This window comes from Pristiophorus japonicus, unplaced genomic scaffold (assembly GCF_044704955.1).
Source record: "Pristiophorus japonicus isolate sPriJap1 unplaced genomic scaffold, sPriJap1.hap1 HAP1_SCAFFOLD_409, whole genome shotgun sequence".
In the NCBI taxonomy this organism is placed as follows: domain Eukaryota; kingdom Metazoa; phylum Chordata; class Chondrichthyes; family Pristiophoridae; genus Pristiophorus; species Pristiophorus japonicus.
Genome location: NW_027253970.1, coordinates 30,630 through 53,567, shown reverse-complemented (window position 1 = coordinate 53,567; position 22,938 = coordinate 30,630). Strand labels below are relative to the sequence as shown.

The window sequence follows — 22,938 nt, the reverse complement described above, 5'->3', positions numbered from 1 at the left end:
CAATGCTTCGCTGTGAATCCAAAGGTGGGCAATAACATTGTCGGCCTACGTTTATACGATCCGCCACAGGCCAGACACTGAGAACTGCGCCGATGCCCTCAGCCGGCTACCGTTGCCCACCACCGGGGTAGAAATGGCGCAGCCCGCAGACCTGTGCCTGGTCATGGATGCCTTAGAAAGCGAAGGGTCACCCGTAACGGCCGCCAGATCAGAACTGCGACCAACCAGGACCCTGTGTTATCGCTTGTAAAAAGTTGCGTCCTCAGTGGGGGCTGGTCAGCGGTCCCAAGAGAAATGCAAGACGAGATAAAGCCGTTTCACCGTCGTAAAGATGAAATGTCCATCCAATTGGATTGCCTCTGATGGGGCAACCGCGTCGTCCTGCCAAAAAAAGGCAGGGCACGCTTCATACGCGACCTACACAGTGCCCACCCAGGCATAATCATGATGAAGGCTATTGCCAGGTCCCACGTCTGGTGGGCCGGCATTGACTCGGAGTCGTGCATGCGCCAGTGTAACACTTGCTCATAATTGAGCAATGCCCCCAGGGAGGCTCTACTTGTCTGTGGTTCTGGCCCTCAAAACCATGGTCCAGGATCCACATAGATTATGCGGGCCCCTTTTAAGGAAAAATGTTCTTCGTTGTAGTGGGCGCCTACTCTAAGTGGATCGAATGTGTAATAATGGCATCCAGCACGTCCACCGCCACCATTGAAAGCCTCAGGGCCATGTTCGCCACCCATGGCTTGCCTGACATTCTGGTCAACGACAATGGTCCGTGTTTCATCAGCTCGGACTTCAATGAATTTATGACCCGCAATGGCATCAAGCATGTCAGGTCTTCCCCGTTCAAGCCCGCATCCAACGACCAAGCGGAGCGGGCAGTCCAAACCATAAAGCAGAGCTTGAAACGCGTCACGGAAGGCTCCTTACAAACCCGCCTATTCCAGGTGCTGATCAATTACAGGACACGACCCCACTCGCTTACTGGAGTCCCCCCTGCGGAGTTACTAATGAAACGTGCACTCAAAACAAGGCTCTCTTTATCCACCCTGACCTCAACGATCAGGTGGAAACCAGGCGTTAGCGGCAAAACATGTACCATGATCGCGCGGCTGTATCACACGACATCACAGTAAACTGTTATGTATGGATAAAGAGTCAGACTGAATACTGTGAGCTCAAAGTAAAGTGTGACCGTAGTCTTTTATTGCAGGTCTCCAGAGTGCCTCTCCAATCTGTGAGGCCTCCTTAAATACCTGTGCTCCCAAGGGATTATGGGATCTCTTGGGACTCCAGGGGATGAGCCCTTTGGTGGCTGCACAGAGTGAATACAAGTTTACGTATATAACAACACTCCCCCACAAAGTCAACAGTGTAACTATTTACAATGTGAGTCGATCTGGGGCCCTTCTTGCCCTGATTGATCGTCTCGGTGTGAAAGCTGATGTTGTTGAATCATTTGTTGGGCCCTCGCTGGGCTGCTGTGCAGCTGGCCTTACTGGGCTGCCTGGTGTGTTGGGTCCTGCTGGGTTGCTGTGGATGATGGGTTCTGCTTCATGGTCAACCGTGGTGCCGGTTGCCACTGGTGTGTATGTTAGGGGATCAAAAAAGGTAGGGTCCAAGGTGGGTTGTCAAGATAGTCCGTGAATCTGAGTTTGATTTGGTCCAAGTGTTTCCGGTGAATGAGTCCATTTGAAAGTTTGACCCGAAATACCCTGCTCCCCTCTTTGGCCACGACAGTGCCGGGAAGCCACCTGGGACCTTGTCCATAATTCAATACAAATACAGGATCATTGATTTCAATCTTGCTTAACACATTTGCGCTATCATGGTATGCACTTTGTTGAACCCGCCTGCTCTCTACCTGTTCATGTAGATCAGGGTGAACTAACGAAAGCCTTGTCTTAAATGCTCTTTTCATGAGCAGTTCAGCAGATGGAATCCTAGTGAGCGAGTGGGGTCTCGTGCGGTAGCTAAGCAGGACTCAGGATAGGTGAGTCTGCAGCGAGCCTTCAGTTACCCTCTTCAAGCCTTGCTTGATGGTTTGCATTGCTTTCTCTGCCTGACCATTGGACGCTGGTTTAAACGGGGCAGTTGTGATGTTTGATCCCATTACGGGTCATGAATTCTTTGAACTCAGCATTGATAAAACATGGCCCGTTGCTGCTCACCAGGACATCGGGTAGGCCGTGTGTGGCAAACATGGCCCGCAGGCTTTCAGTAGTGGCAGTGGACATGCTAGCCGACATTATCTCACATTCAATCCACTTGGAGTACGCATCTACAACCACAAGGAACATTTTACCCAAGAACGGGCCTGCATAGTCGACATGTACCCTAGACCACGGTTTGGAGGGCCAAGACTATAAACTTAGCGGCGCCTGCCCCTGGGTACATTGCTTAACTGCTAGCATGTATTACATCTGTGTACGCAGGACTCTAAGTCCGCATCAATACCGGGCCACCAAATGTGGGATCTGGCTATCGCTTTCATCATTACGATGCCTGGATGGGTAATGTGGAGATCATTGATGAAGGTGTCTCTGCCCTTCTTGGGAACCACTACACGATTGCCCCACAGAAGGCAGTCTGCCTGCGTTGACATTTCATCTTTGTGCCGCTGGAACGGCTTTATCTCTTCCTGCCTTTCCACTGGGACACTGGACCAGCTCTCGTGAAGCACACAGCTTTTGACTTGGGATAATAGGGGGTCCTGGCTCGTCCAGGTTTTGATCTGCTGGGCAGTGACAGGTGATTGCTCACTCTCAAATGCTTCCATAAGCATGGCTAAATCTGCGAGCTACACCATTTCCTCCCCCATGGTGGGCAATGGCAGACTACTGAGAGCATCGGCGCAGTTTTCTGTGCCTGGCCTGTGGCGGATGGCGTAGTTGAATGCGGACAACGTGAGCGCCCATTGCTGGATGCGGGCCGATGCATTGGTATTTATCCCTATACTCTCGGAAAACAGGGATATGAATGGCTTATGGTCAGTTTCAAATTCGAATTTTAGCACAAACAGGTATTGATGCATTTTCTTTATCCCATAGAGACACGCTAACGCTTCTTTCTCAATCATGCTGTAGGCTCTCTCAGCCTTCGACAGACTCCTGGATGCATGAGCAACCGGTTGCAGTTTCCCAAAATCATTAGCTTGTTGCAATACACACTCGACGCCATATGAAGAAACATCACATGCTGGTACCAAATGCTTACATGGATCATACAACACAAGCAATTTGTTTGAGCATAACAATTTTCTCGCTTTTACAAAGGCATTTTCTTGGCTTTTGCCCCTAACCCATTCGTCCCCTTTTCGTAGTAAGACATGCAGTGGTTCTAACAGTGTGCTGAGACCCGGTAAGAAGTTACCAAAGTAGTCCTTGTAACATTTGCTCTGCCCGCCTTTGGCTCATTTGCCGTGGACAAGTTCCGAGTAGAGCGCTTGCTTTGGAAGTCTCGTGTCTGGCATGCGGACTATGTGGCCTGGCCAGCGGAGCTGATCAAGTATGGTCAGTGCTGCAATGCTGGGGATGTTGGACTGGATGAGAACGCTAATGTTTGTGCATCTGTCCTCCCAGGGAATTTGCAGGACCTTGCAGAGACATCGCTGGTGGTATTTCTCCAGCGACTTGAGGTGTCTACTGTACATGGTCCACGTCTCTGAGCCATACAGGAGGGCGGGTATTACTACGGCCTTGTAGACCATGAGCTTGGTGACAGTTTTGAGGGACTGATTGTCAAACACTCTTTTCCTCAGGCGGCCAAAGGCTGCACAAGCGCACTGGAGGCGGTGTTGGATCTCATCATCAATACCTGCTCTTGTTGATAGGAGGCTCCCGAGATAGAGAAAGTGGTCCACGTTGCCCTCAAAGCCTCCCTGATAAAGTGCAACATCCCCACTGACACCTGGGAGTCCCTGGCCATAGACCGCCCTAAGTGGAGGAAGTGCATTTGGGAAGGCACTGAGCTCCTCGAGTATCGTCGCCGAGAGCATGCAGAAATCAAGCGCAGGCAGCGGAAGTAGCGTGCAGCAAACCAGGCTCCCTGCCCACCCTTTCCCTCAACGACTATCATTCCAACCTGTGACAGAGACTGTGATTCTCGTATTGGACTGTACAGCCACCTCAGAAATGCTAAGAGTGGAAGCAAATCTTCCTCGATTCCGAGGGACTGCCTATGATGATGACTAAAGTAGTTCAGGAGTCCCAGAAACGACCGCAGTTCCGTTACGTTCTATGACCTCAGTGTGTTCTCGATTGCCTCCGTCTTCGCGTTAGTGAGCCTGATGCCATCCGCTGCAATCCTCCTTCCCAAGAACTCCACTTCAGGCGCCAGGAAAATGCACTTCAAGTGTTTTAACCTGAACCCCACACAGTTGAGTCAACTAAGAATCTCCTCCAGGTTCTGCAGATGCTCGGCTGTGTTCTGACCTGTGACCAAGATGTCGTCCTGGAAGACCACGGTGTGCGGGACCGACTTCAGTAAGCTTTCCATGTTTCTCTGGAATATCGCCGCCGCTGAGCGAATTCCAAACGGGCATCTGTTATAAATGTGCGTGTTGATGCAGGTGAGACCCTTCGATGATTCCTCCAGTTCCTGCGTCATGTAGGCTGAAGTCAGATCCAGCTTCATGAATGTCTTTCCTCCCGCCAGCATTGCAAAGAGGTTGTCGGCCTTTGGTAGTGGGTATTGGTCCTGCAGGGAGAAACGATTGATAGTTACTTTGTAATCGCCACAGCTTCTGACGGTGCCGTCTCCCTTGAGGACAGGAACGATTGGGCTGGCCCACTCGTTGAACTCGATCAGTGAAATGATGCCCTTTCATTGCTGCCGGTCTAGCTCGATCTCGACCCTTTCTCTCATCATGTATGGTACTGCTCTCGCCATGTGATGAATGGGTTGCGCCCCCAGAATTAGGTGGATCTTCATTTTTGCTCCTTGGAATTTCCCAATGCCTGGTTCGAACAGCGAAGGGAACTTGTTTAAGACCTGGGCACACGAAGTGTCGTCAGCGGGCGATAGCGCTCGGACATCGTCCCAGTTCCAATGTATCTTTCCCAGCCAGCTCCTGCCGAGCAGCTTGGGACTATCGCCCGGTACCATCCAGAGTGGTAACTTGTGCACCGCTCCATCGTAAGAGACCTTTACGTAGCACTGCAAATTACAGGAATCAGTTCTTTCGTGTAAGTTTTTAGTTTCATACGAATTGGAATTAAGACTGGCCTTGAGGCCTTGTTGCACCACAGTATTTCGAAAGAAAACTTTTTGCCCATGATGGACTGGCTCGCACCCGTGTCCAGTTCCATTGACACCGGAAGTCCATTTAGTTCAACATTCAGCATTATCGGGGGACAATTCGTGGTGAATGTGTGCACCCCATGTACCTCTGCCTCCTCGGTCTGAGGCTCTGGTTCGTTGTGATCCTCCGTGGACCTGTCCTCATCAGCAACATGGTGGTTTGAAGGATTAGCAGCTCGCCTGCACATACGTTGGAGGTGTCCCATTGTTCCACAGCCCTCGCAACCCTTTGAATCGGCATGAATGGAAACGATGATCATTCCCGCAGCGCCAACAAGGTGTCAATGGCCTTGCATTTATCACCCTTGATGGTGAACTCTGAGACATCTGCAGACGTGCAGCTGCTGGCATGTGTGACCTGCCCTGCATGTCGTGATTCGAAAACAACATCACTTTGTTCACAGTACTTGTAGCAGCACTTGTGTGCTGAGAGATTTGCTTAGTATTGTCACTGGTGGCAATGAACGCCTGGGCTATCGCTATGGCCTTACTCAAGGTTGGGGTTTCTACAGTCAAAAGTTTGCGAAGTATGGTTTCGTGGCCAATGCCAAGTACAAAAAAGTCTCTGATCATGTGCTCCAAATGTCCTTCAAATTCGCAATGTCCTGCAAGGCGTCTTAGCTCGGCGACATAACTCACCACTTCCTGGCTTTCAGACCTTTTGTATGTGTAGAACCGGTACCTCGCCATCAAAAAGCTTTCCTTCAGGTTCAAATGCTCTCGGACCAGTGTGCACAAATCACCGTATGATCTCTCCGTGGGTTTTGCTGGAGTGAGCAGATTCTTCATGAGGCTATAAGTTGGTGCCCCACAGACGGTGAGGAGGATCGCCCTTCATTTGTCAGCATTCTCTTCCCCATCTAGCTCATTGACCACGAAGTATTGGTCGAGTCAATCTACAAGAGTTTCCCAATCACCTCCCTCTGAGAATTTCTCCAGGATGCCCACTGTTCTCTGCATCTTTGGATTCGTTATCTGTATCTCATCGCCAGTTGTTATATATGGAGAAAGAGTCAGACTGAACACTGTGAGCTCAAAGTAAAGTGTGACCTTAGTCTTTTATTGCAGGTCTCCAGGGTGCCTCTCCAACCTGTGAGGCCTCCTTAAATAGCTGTGCTCCCAAGGGATTATGGGATCCCTTGGGACTCCAGGGGATGAGCCCTCTGGTGGCTGTACAGAGTAAATACTAGTTTACATATATAACATTAACGACCCGGTATTTGTACTGAATCACGGTCATGGCCACAATTGGGTCACTGGCACTGTTTTAGCGAAGGAGGGGAATAGAGTGTTTGTTGTCAAGCTGCTTAACGGACAAACGTGCAGAAAGCTTTTGGGCCAGACCAAATTGCGATTTACAGGTAACCAGGAACTATCGGGAGAGGACCTTACCTTCAGCGATCCACCTGCACACACCCAATCAGCAACAGACCTAGCTGCCAACCATGAGGATGATCCCACCATCTCCAACAGTCCAGTCAGACCAACAGCGCTACAAGACAGCAGTGGCCCGACCAACTCATCCATGTCAGAAGTGACACTCAGATGATCAACCAGGGAGCGCAGAGTTCCGGATCACCTCAACCTGTAACTAACTCGCATCAAAGACTTTGGGGGGAAATATTGTCATATATGTATACTCTGTGGATATACTATGCTGGTACTACAACTGTGGGAGGCCCAGGCAGGAGCCGTATAAAAGGCTGGCCACCACGCTGTGAAGCACTCTGCAGTCACAATAAAGAGACTAAGGTCACAGCAGTTCATACACAGCACTAGGCCTTGTGGAGGTATTTGACAGATAAGGAGAGACATATTATTGGCCATGCCCAGGAGCAGTCCTACGAGGAGGCCTTCCGACCTGACCGCTCCCCTTTGCACAGGATGCCCAAAGATCAGGAGCGTGGGACTGAAGTGCAATCAGAATTTGAGGAGCAGCCCCTTCAAATAATGGAACAGGGGCTGCAACTTCACACATTCAGTGTACACATGGAACACGGACTCTTCCAGACTGCAGAAATTGCAAGCGGCCTGGGAGTCCGTGAACTGACTTAAAAAACGATTGCATGGGACTGCTCCGTGCACCACCCTCCAAGCCAAGTTCCTAATAAATAAAAGGAGGTCTTCTGCGTAGAGAGCACTCCATTGGGGACCCCCACCTCCTCCGGACTACAAGATGGTGCGCCATGGCGTGTCCGGCAGCTACAAGTTAGTTCTGATGTAAATTCGTTGACCTGAAACATTAAGTCTGTTTCTCTCTCCACAGATGCTGCCTGACCTGTTGATTATTTCCAGCATTTTCTTTTTTTATTTTATATAAGATAGCCCCTAACAGAATAAAGAACTTAGGATGAACTTCTTTCGAGTGGTGAGAATGTGGAAATCACTGCTAAACGGACATAACATTGACACATTTAAGGAGAGGCTTAAATACATGAGGGAGAAGGGAATAGAGGGATATGGGGACAAGGTGGGAAGGGAGTAATTAGGGTGAAAAGAGGTGTGTGTGCAGTATAAACACCAGGCATTAACTAATTGGGGTGACTGTGTCGTCGAATGTGTACAAACCGGTAAAACCTTACAACACGTGGCTCTGACAGGTTTATTTATGCGCAGCGGGTGCGAACGATGCGGGTTTTGCCTGGCTTCCCACTGATTGGTTAGTGGAATGTTTGTGGGTGGAATGCTCGATCCTTGCCCAACGCTCTGGATTGGCTGACAGTATATTTGTGGGCGGTCACTATCAACCCTGTGGTTCCGATTGGCTGCTGGTGGGCGGAAGGTTCTGGATGTGGTTGTGTGCTGGCGGCTTGCACCTGTGCCGTTAGGTCCGTGCAAGAGCAAGAATGTTCCAGCGGGTCTGGAACCGTTTCGGGAACTGCGGGTAACATCAGCTCCTACTGCAGTACACTAACCCCAGCGCCCGGCTGATTTCCGGACTACGACCTCTGGCAGCTGCTGACCGCGGGGCTGGCTTCACGCATTGGAGTCTTTAAAGGTTTCTGATTTTTCCAGTTGCTTTTCCCCTTCGACTGTTAGACGTACGTTTGAAGGTGAGTATGAGGGCCGTGTACCGCGCTGGCTTTAACTAACGTCACTCTTTTCCGAGCTAACGGACTGGCTGGAATGCGAATCCATGAGTAGTTCAGCCGCCCGCTATCTGCCCGGGAGTGACTGGCAGGAACCTGGCTGCTGGGGGTGTGGTGGTGGCATCCTGTGTGTTGCCCGCAGACTGACCGGCTCCTGGCGATGTGAAGCTGGGCTCAGTCAAGTTCAAGTGGGATCCTCGAGTAGCGGAGGGAAGCCGAAAACTGCGCCGGGAGAATGTCTGGCAGTGTGTACCATCTACAAGATGCAATGCAGCAACTCGCCAAGGCTTGGTTGACGGCACTTCCCAAACCCGCGACCTCTACCACCTTGAAGGACAAGGCCAGCAAGTGCATGGGGGAACCATCACCTCCAAGTTCCCCTCTGGACTTGGAAATATATCGCATTTCTTCATCGGCGCTGGGTCAAAATCCTGGAACTGCACTGTGGGAGATGGTTTGACAAGGCAACTCAGCACCATGTTTCCCAAAGGCAATTAGGGAAAAGGCAAAAAGGCAATAAATGCTGGCCTTGCCAATGATTCCCACATCATATGACTGAATAATAAAACATTTTAGACCAAATTTGAGTTTCAGAAACTAGTGCCATGCCTGCTTATTTAAATTTTAAAAATTACATTTTGGTCCCTCTGAGATAACCTCAAGCTTCTCGATACAACCTTCATTATCTCAAATATACACAAAAAAAAAATTAGCACCCTCCTTACATTACTTCTCCACTCTTGATGAGTGGTACTGCAACCTGCAAATAAACCATCGATCTTTTTAAAAATTATCATATTAACCTTTTATAGAGATGTAGGGTAAAAATAATTTTGAATACATTTTAAACACAATTTAGTGCCATCAGTGTCATTGGTAGGATCAATATTGTAGGTTGAAGCTCATTTAACTTGCTTATAATTTGCCAATTGATATTCCTTTCCTAAATCTTGCACTGCAGAAGTGAGTCTCTAGTATCATCTTGTACAACCAAACTGTATATTTTTGATCTTGAAATCTTGGCGTACTCTGTAAAATAATGGGACTTAAGGCGGACAAGTCCCCTGGACCTGAAGGCTTACATCCTTGGGTCTTAAAATAGGTGGCTGCAGAGATAGTGGATGCATTGGTTGTTATCTACCAAAATTCCCTGGATTCTGGGGTGGTCCCAGCGGATTGGAAAACTGCAAATGTAATGCCCCTATTTAAAAAAGGAGGCGGACAAAAAGCGGTAAACTATAGACCAGTTAGCCTAATGTCTGTTGTTGGGGAAAATGCTTGAGTCCATTATTAAGGAAGCAATAGCGGGATATTTGGAAAACCATAATTCAATCAAGCAGAGTCAGCATGGTTTTATAAAAGGGAAATCTTGTTTGACAAATGTTCTGGAGTTCTTTGAGGATGTAATGAGCCGAGTGGATAAGGGGGAACCAGTGAATGTGTATTTGGATTTCCAGAAGGCATTTGATAAGGTGCCACATAAAGGGTTACTGCACAAAATGAGAGCTAATGGTGTTTGGGGTAATATATTAGCATGGATAGAGAATTGGCTAACTAACTAACAGAAAACAGAGAGTCTGGATAAACGGATCATTTTATGGTTGGCAAACAGTGACTAGTGGGGTGCCGCAGGGATTGGTGCTGGGTCCTCAACTATTCACAATCTATATTAATGACTTGGATGAAGAGACCGAGTGTAATGTAGCCAATTTTGCTGATGATACAAAAATGGGTGGGAAAGTAAATTGTGAGGAGGACACAAAATCTGCAAAGGATTATAGACAGTCTAAGTGAGTGGGCTAAAATTTGGCAGATGGAGTATAATGTGGGAAAATGTGAGGTTATCCACTTTGGCAGAAATAATAGAAAAGCAAATTATAATTTAAATGGAGAAAAATTGCAAAGTGCTGCAGTACAGCGGGACCTGGGGATACTTGTGAATGAAACAAAAGGATAGTATGCAGGTACAGCAAGTGATCAGGAAGGCCAATGGAATTTTGGCCTTTATTGTAAAGGGAATGGAGTACAAAAGCAAGAAAGTCTTGCTACAGCTGTACAGGGTATTGGTGAGGCCACACCTGGAATACTGCATGCAGTTTTGGTTTCCATATTTATGAAAGGATATACTTGCTTTGGATGCAGTTCAGAGAAGGTTCACTAGGCTGATTCTGGAGATGAGGGGTTTGATTTATGAGGAAAGGTTGAGTAGGTTGGACCTCTACTCATTGGTGATCTTATCGAAACTTATAAGATTATGAGAGGGCTGGACAAGGTGGATGTAGAAAGGGTGTTTCCACTGAAAGGGAGTAGAACTAGAGGGTATGATCTTAGAATAAGGGGCCACCCATTTAAAACTGAGATGAGGAGAAATTTCTTCTGAGGGTTGTAAATCTGTGGAATTTGCTGCCTCAGAGTTGTGGAAGCTGGGACATTGAATAAATTTAAGACAGAAATAGGCAGTTTGTTAAACGATAAGGGGTTATGCGGAGTGGGCAGGGAAGTGGAGCTGAGTCCATGATCAGATCAGCCATGATATTGAATGAGTGGACCGTATGGCCTACTTCTGTTCCTATTTCTTATGTTAAACACAAAAAGTTAGTATGCAGGTACAGCAAATAATCAGGAAGGCAAATGGAATGTTGGCCTTTATTGCAAGGGGGATAGAGTATAAAAGCAGAGAAGGCTGCTACAACTGTACAAGGTATTGGTAAGGACACACCTAGAGTACTGCGTACAGTTTTGGTCTCCGTATTTAAGGGAGGACATACTTGCATTGGAAGCTATTTAATGAAAGTTCACTGGGTTGATTCTGGAGATGAGGGGGTTGACTTCTGAAAATAGGTGGGTGTACACATTGGAGTTCAGAAGAATGAGAGGTGATCTTATTGAAACATATAAGATGTAAGGGGGCTCGACAAGGTGGATGCAGAAAGGATATTTCCACTCATAGGGGAAACTAAAGCTAGGGGACATAGTCTCAGAATAAGGGGCCGCCCATTTAAAACTGAGATGAGGAGGCTGAGTCGTTGAATATATTTAAGGCGGTGATAGACAGATTTTTGAGCAATAAGGGAATTAAGGGTTATGGGGAGCGGGCAGCGAAATGGAACGGAGTCCATGATCAGATGAGCCATGATCTTATTGAATGGCGAAGCAGGCACAATGGGCCAAATGATCTACTCCTGCTCCTATTATGTTTTTATTGGTTAACAGATTTAGAGTTGTGGTGTTAGTTGTGCTCATTCTTTTAGCATATCATACCAGCAAATGCTGTCTCGTATGGTTACCTTTATCAAATGGCATTCAGTCACGTATCCCTCGGATGTAATAACTCATCATGACGTGGTCGAGGTTAATGTTCATTGCAAAAGCTTCACTATGTAGGATTGGTATTACTAAGAGCCCCTAGCCCATCACTCCTGTACTTGCTAATCTCCACAGGTCCATACCCATTTATTTAGAAATAATATCTTCATCAAGAGCCCTGCATCCCAGATGAAGACCTGCACTCTTTTGACTCTGCTCTCCTGTGTAGCGCTTTCCCACTGCCACCTCAGCCTGACTCACTGCCTTGCTACATCTTTCCTCGCCTGCAAAAACTCAAAACCTATCTATGCAGTCACCTCCCTAATTTTTCCCCTCGTGTTCAACAACTATGACTGCTCCATGAAGCACTTTGCGATACACGTTGAGTTAAATGGATATGTAAATACAAGTTGCTGTTCTTGAGCTATTTTTGCTGGCTGAATGGGCAGAGAGGTATCTTCTGTTAATAATGCTGTTGAATTAGACAACAGTAGGTGTAAGACATTGATCCATGTTGGCTTACACTTTTATTTTATTTATATATTTGCAGGATGTGCCTGGTCTCAACTCAGGACTTTCCATTGGCAGCATGTGTAGAATTGAGTGTTTGCAGTGTGGGGAACCATTGGGTGATCGAAGTGTAAGAAGTATTGGTCAAAGAGTGTCAGGTGAATCTTTAACCCCTTTCCTTCAGCTCTACACCAGACAATAGAATTAACATCTTACTTTCCACGTCTAGAGTTTATTAAATGCCTAAAGATTTACTCATTTGAACTGTTTCATGTTAATCAGTTCAAAGTATTTTAACAGTTACACAAGCCAAGCCAATCACAGTGGGTATGCTGCACACAATCAAGTAAATTGGCTAACACTAATACAAAAGCAAAATACTGTGGATGCTGGAAATGTGAAATAAAAACGGAAAATTCTGGAAATACTCAGCACTGACAAAAGGTCATCGACCTGAAACGTTGGCTCTTTCTCTCTCCACAGATGCTGCCTGACCTGCTGAGTATTTCTAGCATTTTCTGTTTTCATTTCAAATTGGCTAACACTCTCTTGCTAGAGTCATTAAAAATGAAGTTGGGCAAAAGCATATGTGGACTAACATGATTGTAAAACTAACATCATTTTGTTAATGCATCTACAATAACAGTTACAACCACCATAAGATTAAACATGAATGAATAGAACCATGCAAGTTCACAACACAAGCGAGGCCATTCTGCCCATTGTGCTTGTGCCAGCTCTGCCAGAGCAATCCAGATGATGTACTCCGGCATTATTAACTGATAGAATTTAATAGTTGCAGGCTTGAAAATAGTTTAATTATCAAATCAGCTGGGCTGCACAAATACCAAGTACATTTAAACAAAAAAGAACTTGGATTTATATGGTGTTACTAGTGTAGAAAAACTTCACAGGCATGATGGGGGAAAAAAAAGTTCAGTTTAGCATACTGCTGATAAACTACTAGGTTTCACAATATTATTCCTGGATTTCATTCACTCATCCTTCTGGGTTGGATGGATTATTCTTTGGTCACTTCTATGCACCTCTGGGGCACCTTGAAGGTGGATCTGTCTGGAGCTGAAGTATTCATTCCTTCTGTCATCTGCTTCTCTTCCTAATAGATTTAGCCTTGTACATTACTGTACTTAAGCAAACATAACCATGCTAACTTCTGTCCTCCAGTTCTAGAATTGATCTATTACATACAGGTAAACATAAATATTTACTTACATTTGATTAGACGACTTACTTTTTAAAATTCTCTCTCAATGTTTTCTCGGCTTGGGTTACTTGCTTCACTGTCCAGTCAGAATCCTTCTCCGATTTCTCCAAACCTCCCCAGTCTTGTTTGGGTGTCAACAACACAATTCTTTATACACATAATTTCATAAGATAAGACCCCCATTTTGCCACCTATTTTTATGTCTGACCAGTCATGATGACTGACAACCAAATGTGAATCCCAAGAATAAAATCATTCACCTTGAATAGCCACATGCCAAGCACTTAAAATTAGCAACTTAGCAAAACTGAGCTTGTTCATAAGTTGTAAATCTCTTTTATTTCCCTGATCATATCTCTTTTATTAAAAAAAATACATCAAATAAGTGTTATGTTGAGTCATTTCCTGGTCTTGTTTTACCTCGACAGCATAGCCCGTATGTTATTTCTCATCATCATGGGTGGTCCTCGAACGAGGATGACTTGCTTACACACCAAAAGGGATGAGTTCGTAGATGTTTCAATGAAAGACACGATATTCCAGTCCTGAACCCCAGGGGTGGAAGCTGCCTGTGTGTGGATTTTTTTAACGTGTGGTGACCGTTGCACATCACCCACCACATGGGCTTGACAGAGCTAGGCCTTTATCCAAAAGGGTTAACCAGGACGACTAGAGACCTGCTCCGCTGCACGGACCTAGTGCACACACATATCGCAGTGTGGGCTGACTTGTGCTGCTTCTGGGCCCTGTACCCTCATTTACCGCACCTCCGCCACAATCTCTTGCTGCTCCTCCGCCACAAAACATTTGCCGCACCTCCGTCATGATCACTCGCCGAATCTCGGCCACAATCTCTCACTACTCCTCCGTCCCGATCATTTGCCGCACCTCTGCCATGATCTCTCACGGCTCATCCGTCCCGACCTTCCCGCTCCTCTGCTGTACCTGGGTCCCGCCAATGTTCTTGCACACGCTCCAAACGACCACCTGGGTTTTGATGACGTCACCTATTGTTTTCAGTCATAATTGAAGTTAGCTGCCAGTTGCAAGAATGCTTTGTTTTAAGTGTTGTTTGAACTTCCCAAAATGATTGCCCTTAAACATGGTGTTTGAAATCATGGTGTGTAACTTGGAGGGGAAGTTGCAGGTGATAATGTTGCCATGCGCCTGCTGCACTTGTCCATCGAGGTGGTAGAGGTTGTGGGTTTGAGAGGTGCTGCCGAAGAAGCCTTGGCAAGTTGCTGCAATGCATCTTGACTTGGAAATATATTGCCGTTCTTTCGCTGGGTTAAAATCCTGGAACTCGCTCCCTAATAGCACTGTGGGAGTACCTCAACCACACCGACTGCAGCGGCTCAAGAAGGTGGCTCACCATCACCTTCTCGAGTGCAATTAGGGATGGACAATAAATGCTGGCCCTGCCAGTGATGCCCACATCCCATGAACGAATAAAAAAACTTATTGTAAAGATTAATTTTGGACATTGAAGTGTTACAATTTAATCTCAACAGTATTACTGAATTGATTTAAGTACATATATTGAAAATGGACGTTTTATTTTTTCATGCACAAGCTAAAGGATTTCTGATTTGAGCATAACATGTCTTAGCAAATTAGTTTTGTTTATTTTTGTCATGTTTATAACCTCACATAACTGTAACCTTTATGTAACAACACTATACACTGTATACACCTGAGAAATGCACACACGACCACAGGGGGTGGACTTGTGGGAGACACTCCTCACCTGGTCATCCAGGTATATAAAGGGAGGTCCCACGCAGGGTCATCACTTCTTGGCCCTGTGAATCAAGGTACAGGCCACAGAGTGACCTTGTCTCCAGTATGTGCCTCGTGTTGATTTGCCGTAGTGTGTAAGGACACAACATTTGACGACGAGAAACGGGAATCAACGACTCATGAGAATGGCCACCGGTAGCATGGAGGAGCGGTACTGTGTTGGTGAGGACTGAGACGATTTCGTTGAGGCTCCAGCAGAGCTTTGTCACGAAGGACTGGCTGGCAGCGGCTGACCAGCGAAGGGCGCATCTACTGACCAGCTGTGGACCTAAGACATACGCGCTGATGAAAGACATGCTCACACCCGAGAAGCCGGCGGACAAGACCTTCGAGGAGCTCAGCAAACTGATCGGTAAGCACCTCAAACCGGCAAGTAGTATACACAAGGCCTGACACCGATTCTATACGCACCGACGTCGGGAAGGGCAGAGCATACCGGACTTCATTGCGGACCTTCGGCGCTTGGCCAGCCTCTAAGTTCACAGACTCCTGCAGGGGGGGGATGTTACGGGTTTTCTTCATTTGAGGGCATTGGTCATGCCGGGATTTTTGGGAAGCTAATTGAGACCAAGGACTTGACCTTGGAAGCAGCGGTGTTGATGGCTCAAACCTTCATGGCGGGGGAGGAGGAAATGAAGATCATATACGCGTGCAACTCTGCTCCCAACGTGGCTGGAGCAGGGAGTTACCATGGTAAACGCGGCTCAGAACCCCACAGGCAGGCAAGGGCAATTCGACACCAACCAGGCAGTAACAGACTCTAGGGTGGGTCTGCAACAGAGACAATGGCAGGTTGAACGGACATTTACACCATCACAAGGGATAATACATCCCAGGATGGGACCATTGACACCCACAAACAGCGTGCTCAAGAGTAATCAAAGAGACAATCAGAGAGGAATGCCTGGTAACAGCTCTTATGTTCACAACAATCTCAGCTCATGCTGGAGGTGTGGGGGCAAACATGCTGCGAAGACCTGCCGGTTTCAGCAATTCATCTGCAGAAATTGTAACTTGAGTGGACATTTAGCCAGGATGTGCAGAAAGCCTGCAGCGAGGCTGGTTTACGAAGTGGATGAACCACAATAGGGGTCTGCAAGGCAGGGGTATGCCTGGGCCACAGCAATGGACTGTGAAGTTCAGCGGGTCCAGGTGGCAAACATGCACAGCTCATACCCAAAAACGGCACCTATGATGATGAGAGTACTGTTAAACAGCATCCCGGTACGCATGGAGCTGGACACAGGAGTCAGCCAGTCACTCATGAGTGTCCAACAATTCGAGAAACTGTGGCCACTCAGAGCTAGCAGACCCAAACTAGAACGCATTGACACACAATTACGGACGTACACCAAAGATCATCCCAGTGCTAGGCAGTGCAATGTTGGTGGTCACACATAATGGATCTCAGAACCAGCTGCCATTCTGGATTGTCCTGGGAAATGGTCCCACGCTTTTGGGGAGGAGCTGGCTAGCTGAGATGAACTGGAAATGGGGGGATGTGCACGCCATTTCATCTGTGGAGCGAAGTTCATGCTCACAGGTCCTACAAAAGTTCGAGTCATTATTTCAACCTGGCGTCGGGACTTTCACAGGCACCAAAGTAAGGATACGCATCACCCCGGACGCCACACCAGTGCACCACAAAGCCAGAGCTGTGCCGAATGTGATGCGGGAGAAAATTGAGAGTGAGTTGGACAGGTTGCTAAGAGAGGGCATAATTTCGCCCGTTGAATTCAGCGACTGGGCAAGCCCCATTGTCCCTGTTCTGAAAACGGATGGCTCAGTCAGGATCTGTGGTGACTACAAGGCCACCATCAACCGAGTGTCCCTTCAGGACCAATACCCACTTCCGAGAGCGGAGGATCTTTTTGCTACGCTGGCAGGCGGCAAGCTGTTCACCAAGTTGGACCTCACTTCGGCCTACATGACAACAGGAACTGGCCGAAGGATCCAAGCTACTGACCACCATCACCTTGCACAAGGGGCTGTTTGTCTACAGCAGGTGTCCGTTTGGCATTCGTTCAGCAGCTGCTATCTTTCAGAGGAACATGGAAAGCCTGCTCAAATCCATCCCCGGAACAAGTGTATTTCAGGACGACATCCTTATCGCGGGTCGAGACACCGAGGAACACCTCCACAATCTGGAGGAGGTGCTACGCCGACTGGACCGGGTAGGCCTGCGACTAAAGAAGTAAGTCCAAGTGTATGTTTTTGGCCCCAGAGGTCGAGTATTTGGGCAGGAGGGTTGCCGCAGACGGGATCCAGCCCACCGAATCCAAAACTGAGGCGATCCTGCCCAGAGTTGCGTTCATTTCTGGGACTATTGAACTATTTCAGGAACTTTCTACCGAACTCAAGTACATTGCTGGAGCCGCTACACGTGCTCCTGCGTAAGGGTTGCGATTGGTTTTGGGGGGACTGTCAGGAATGGGCTTTCAATCAGGTGTGGAATCTGCTTTGTTCCAATAAGTTATTGACCCTGTACGATCCCTATAAGAGATTGGTTTTGACATGCGATGCATCATCCTATGGGATTGGGTGCGTGTTGCAGCAGAGTAATGATGAGGGCCAACTCCAACCCGTGGCTTATGCCTCCAGGTCGCTCTTCCAAGCAGAAAGGGGTTATGGAATGGTTGAAAAGGAAGCATTTGCATGTGTCTACGGGGTGAAAAAGATGCACTAGTAACTTTTTGGCAGAAGGTTAGAGTTAGAAACTGACCACAAGCAGTTAACATCCCTGTTGTCCGACAGCAAAGCTGTCAATGCCAATGCGTCAGCTCGCATACAGCGATGGTCTCTCATGCTGGCTGCGTATGACTACACCATACGGCACTGGCCAGGCCCTGAAAATTGCGCTGACGCACTAGGCGTGCTTCCACTGGCCACCACTGAGGGGGCAGCGGAGCAAAGTGCGGAGATGGTCATGGCTGTCGATGCCTTTGACAGCGCAGGCTCCCCCATCGCAGCCCACCAGATCAAAACCTGGACAAACGGAGATCCCCTCCTATCTCTGATTAAGAAATGTGTCCTGACTGGGGATTGGGCACCCGCACATGGAGCATGCCCTGAAGAGGTCAGACCATTTCACAGATGGATGGATGAACTCTCCATCCAAGCCGACTGCCTACTATGGGGCAGCCGGGCAGTCATGCCCCAGAGCGGTAGGGAAGCATTCATCAGGGAGCTCCACAGCGAGCACCCAGGCATCGTGCTTATGAAGGCCATTGCCCGGTCACATGTATGGTGGCCGGGAACATGCAGACCTGGAACACTGTGTTCACGGGTGCACGACGTGTGCCCAGCTGGACAATGCCCCCAGGGAGGCCCCATTCAGCCCGTGGCCCTGGCCCACCAAGCCATGGTCACGTATTCACATAGACTACGCGGGCCCGTTCATGGGGAAAAATGTTCCTCATTGTTGTTGATGCGTACTCGAAATGGATAAAGTGCATTATTGAATTCGTGCATGACATCCACCACAGTGGAGAGTCTGCGTGTGGTCTTTGCGACCCACGGCTTGCCGGACATCCTAGTTAGCGACAACGGCCCCTGTTTCACTAGCTATGAATTCCGGGAGTTCATGTCGGGTAATGGCATCAAACATGTCAGGACAGTACCGTTCAAGCCGGCTTCCAATGGTCAGGTGGAACGTGCGGTCCAAATCATAAAGCAAGGCATGCTCTGGATTCAAGGACCCTCCCTTCAATACAGCCTATCGCACCTCCTGCTGGCCGACAGGTCCTGACCGCATTCGCTCACGTGAGCCCCGCCAGCGGAACTACTCATGAAACGTACACTTAAAAACTTGGCTGTCCCTCATTCATCCAGTCTTGTCAGACATTGTTGAGGGCAAGCGCCAGTCCCAAAATGAGTGCCACGACCGTAACTCAAAGGGGAGATGGATAGAAATCGATGACCCTGTATTTGTTCTTAATCACGCTGTGGGGCCCAAGTGGCTCGAGGGTACTGTAATTGGTAAAGAGGGGAATAGGGTCATCATGGTCAGACTCAACAATGGGCGGATATGCCGCAAGCATCTGGACCAAGAGCGAGCATGGACACTGAGGAACCGGAGGAAGATCATGAGATGCTGCCCACACCACTGCCAGTGAACGAGCAACAAGAACAGTCAGTAGAATGCACAGTCCCTGTGGTCAGCCCGGACGAGCCGGAATCACCACAGGTGACAAAGACGCATGCCAAGGCTCAACAACCAGAGCCCCAACTGCGGCGCTCCACGAGAGAGCGTCGACCGCCTGAAAGACTCGATCTTTGACCCAAAGACGTTGGAGGGAGGTGATGTCATGTTTGTAACCTCACATAACTGTAACCTTTATGTAACAACACTGTACACTGTATACACCTGAGAAATGCACCCCTTGATCACGGGTGAACTTGTGGAAGACACTCCTCACCTGGTCATCCAGGTATATAAAGGGAGGTCCCACTTAGGGTCATCACTTCTTGGTCCTGTGAATAAAGGTACAGGTCACAGAGTGACCTTGTCTCCACTATGTGCCTCATGTTGATTTGCTGTAGTGTGTAAGGACACAACAATTTTTCTGTTCTTCTTTTTTTACTAAATTATTAATGAGGTGTACCTAATGGATTCAAATTTAACACTGATCCAGAGCAGAAAACATGGGCAACATCTCATGACAGCAGCTTAATGATTAGCCCATTGATATCTTTTTATTTTAGTGTATCCATTTCACTGCGACTTTGTATATTCTTTTTACAATGCATGGCAAATAAAGATAGCTATGTATATAAGATAAAATAAGTACTTTTATTTTAGCTTCTTAACTGATGGTGGACAAGTGGACTTGTATAGCAAATTGATAATTTCAGAGCCTTAATTACATTTATAGGGTCCAAATTTCCCCAGCCGCCTAGAGCGGCGTAGTTAGCCGTGGCACACCGACTTTGTGGGGCAAAAATGCACTGAAAATTTACCTGTGAATTTGGCTGCTCCTTTATCATTCTGGTCCCGTGGTGTGGCGCTGCAGAGCCTGCGGGGGGAGGAACTTCGGCCACGCTTGCTCAGTGCGGGCGGAGGGGGGGGCTTGGGCCCAGTGTCTTCTCGAGTGCGGTCAGGGGGACGCATGTCCGTTTCAGCATGGAGCAGGAAGCTTGGCAATTGGCCAATTAAAGGCAGATTGTCCTCTGTGTTTCAGCAGCATTGGCAATGGACCATATATAAAGCTAAGGTGTGAATAGTGATTTTTGGGTGGCTGAGGGAGTGGAAAGGAGTGCTGCATAGGTGGAAGAAAAGTGAGCACTGATTTTTCAAGATTACCTGAGTGCAAGTCCAATACACCAATGACGCAAGAGCGTGCAACAAGAATAAAGAATTTCCTCCATGAGGAAGTGGATAAACTAGTCACTGTCATTGAGGACAAATGGCTGGAGCTGGATATCAGTAAGAGTGGTCCCACGAAAGTTCCACCCAAAGAAATGAGACAATGGAACAGAGTTGCAGAAGAATACATCGCAGGGGTGAATACCGCAAGATCTGGAAGCCAGTGCAAAAAGAAATGGCAGGATGTTGGTCAAGTAGTGAGTGTAAGTAGTACCATCTTCTTGAAATAGAATTGCAATTATAAAAGTGAACCATCTGTCTGTCCCACCCATCAGAAGCGCACCAAAGATATATTTTCATCTTTGCAGAATAAATTGTCCCACAACAAAAGGGGAAGATTTATAACAGGAGGAGGGCTGCCAAATCTGCACCAACTATCACTCCTGGAACAGGGTTGCTGCCTTGCTGAGTTGCACCTGCAGAAAATGAATCCGCTCTGCCCAAGCTGGACCCACATGTGAAGGTGAGTCATTAAAATGCACCGTCGCCCTTCAAATCAATCTGCTGATTGGCCTGCTACGCGTGGGACTACTCATGCCACCCATCCTGCCCCCTCCTGTGCTGCTGACCATTTGACTGTTCTATTGTATTTTACAGAAGAAGACAATCCTGAAGATCCATCAGAAGATCCAGATGCGTGCGCTCCAGACCAAGGCGGGTGGGGGGAGGAGGGGTCCATGGAAATGTGTTTACGGGAGAATACGTGATGTGGATCGGTCCATAGTACAGAGCATCACACTGCCAGAAACTTCCATGAGCTCCGCGGCGACATTCCATGGTTTCACACCTTCCGAGGTTGCGGGTCCCAGTGGCGGTGGTGAAATGCATGTTGGAACACCCAGTGCCCCATCGTCCCAGCCTGCGCCTTGCACTGGAGGGGTGCCACTAGGCAGACCCACAGCGATGGGAAGGAGAAGCTGACCAATCTCTCCTGAGACGCAGCCTTCATCAGATGTTAATCAGGTTATATCATTGGGTGAGAAGACCAATGCCGTTACAAGATCACTCGTGGCGACCGTCAATGGTGTGCGTGATGAGGTAGCGACACTGTCGGGAGAAATATTAGCACTGAGGGCGGGCATTTCAGAGGGTGTGCAAACTATGGCAGATGCCATGAGGGAGCTAGCTGCTGCAATAAGGGCACAAAGGCCGGATACTCAAATGCCACTCGCACTTCAGTCCACGCATCAGCCACCGGTGAGACCTGTAGGGGTTTTTCCTTCTACTGTTGCTTGTGACCGGGCGCAACCTTCAGACTGGTGATTTGAGTTGCTATCACCAGTGGATCCCTTTTCTGCTTATACCCAATTACAGCTTAGTGATATGTTTGATACCACCAATATGTCTGAGGCTGCTTATACCCAATTACAGCTTAGTGATGTGTTTGATACTACCAATAGATCTGAGGCTGCTTGTACCCAATCGCAACCTTGACGTTTTGAGGCGTCCTGCACCCCTATCTAGTTCTGACCTCAGAATTTAGGTGGATAATGAGCTTCCCACAATAAAACACTCAATGCAAAAGGCAAGAAATGTTCCTGGAAAAGTCAGGTAAGTCCTACTTTATTAAAACCCAGGTGAGCGTTGAAACAAGGTTAAGTTGCTAAAGACAACACAAAACTAATACACACATAATAAAATTGGTGCAAGCCCCCAAAATGTGCACCAAGCGAAATACAAGGTCCACGCACTGGCTTGTTGAACCACTTTGAACTAAGGAAAAAAGAAGGTTTATGGGAGGAACGAACACCACAGAATTCTACACCAGTTTAAAATCCTTATACCCACTCTATCACCCACCCCCTCCTTTACACCTAACTAGCCTAAGCTGACAGTTGGGAGAAGACTCCAGGGTGATACACAGTTTCCTTTGACGGTATAGTGGGTCCCACCTTAAATCGGATTTGCTCCAGTTATCCTTGGAGGTTGTATGGGCTCGCAGTTGTGTTTCTTTTTGGCCAGGTGAGTTGTCGGTGTGGACTGGGGTGAATGTTGCCTCCCCCGGTCACCTCTGTCATCGGTTGTCCAGTCAATGGGCCTCGGAGCGTGGTCCTGGTGTGCGGCTCGGTTGCTTAGGGCAAGGTTGGGCCCCCCCTGCTTTTTCTCTCCCTTGGTTTTCGGTCGCTGGTTCAGCACACGGATGGAATCTAGGTCCGCTGGTGGCAGTTGTCTTTGGCCGCTCCGAAGTTCTTTAGCCTGGGTCGTTCTTTTGCGAGGCTGAGTCCCTCTTCCTTCGAGGTGTCGTCAGGTCCCCTTGTCTGTGTTCAAGTGCTGCCAGCTCTCCCTTTTATACCCGGTTTGGTTCCGGCCTTTTTCGCGCCCAAACTGAATCACTGTCT

General features: G+C 48.0%; 1 protein-coding gene across 1 annotated transcript in view; it reads left to right on the top strand.

The window, feature by feature from the left end:
* Nucleotides 1–8,271: 8,271 nt before the first annotated feature.
* LOC139250672 (ubiquitin carboxyl-terminal hydrolase 38-like) overlaps nt 8,272–22,938 on the top strand; it is a gene marked incomplete at its 3' end in the record, with an annotated part of 30,181 nt that continues 15,514 nt past the window's right edge. The window contains exon 1 of the mRNA XM_070873046.1: nt 8,272–8,357. The remainder of the gene's footprint in view (nt 8,358–22,938) is intronic.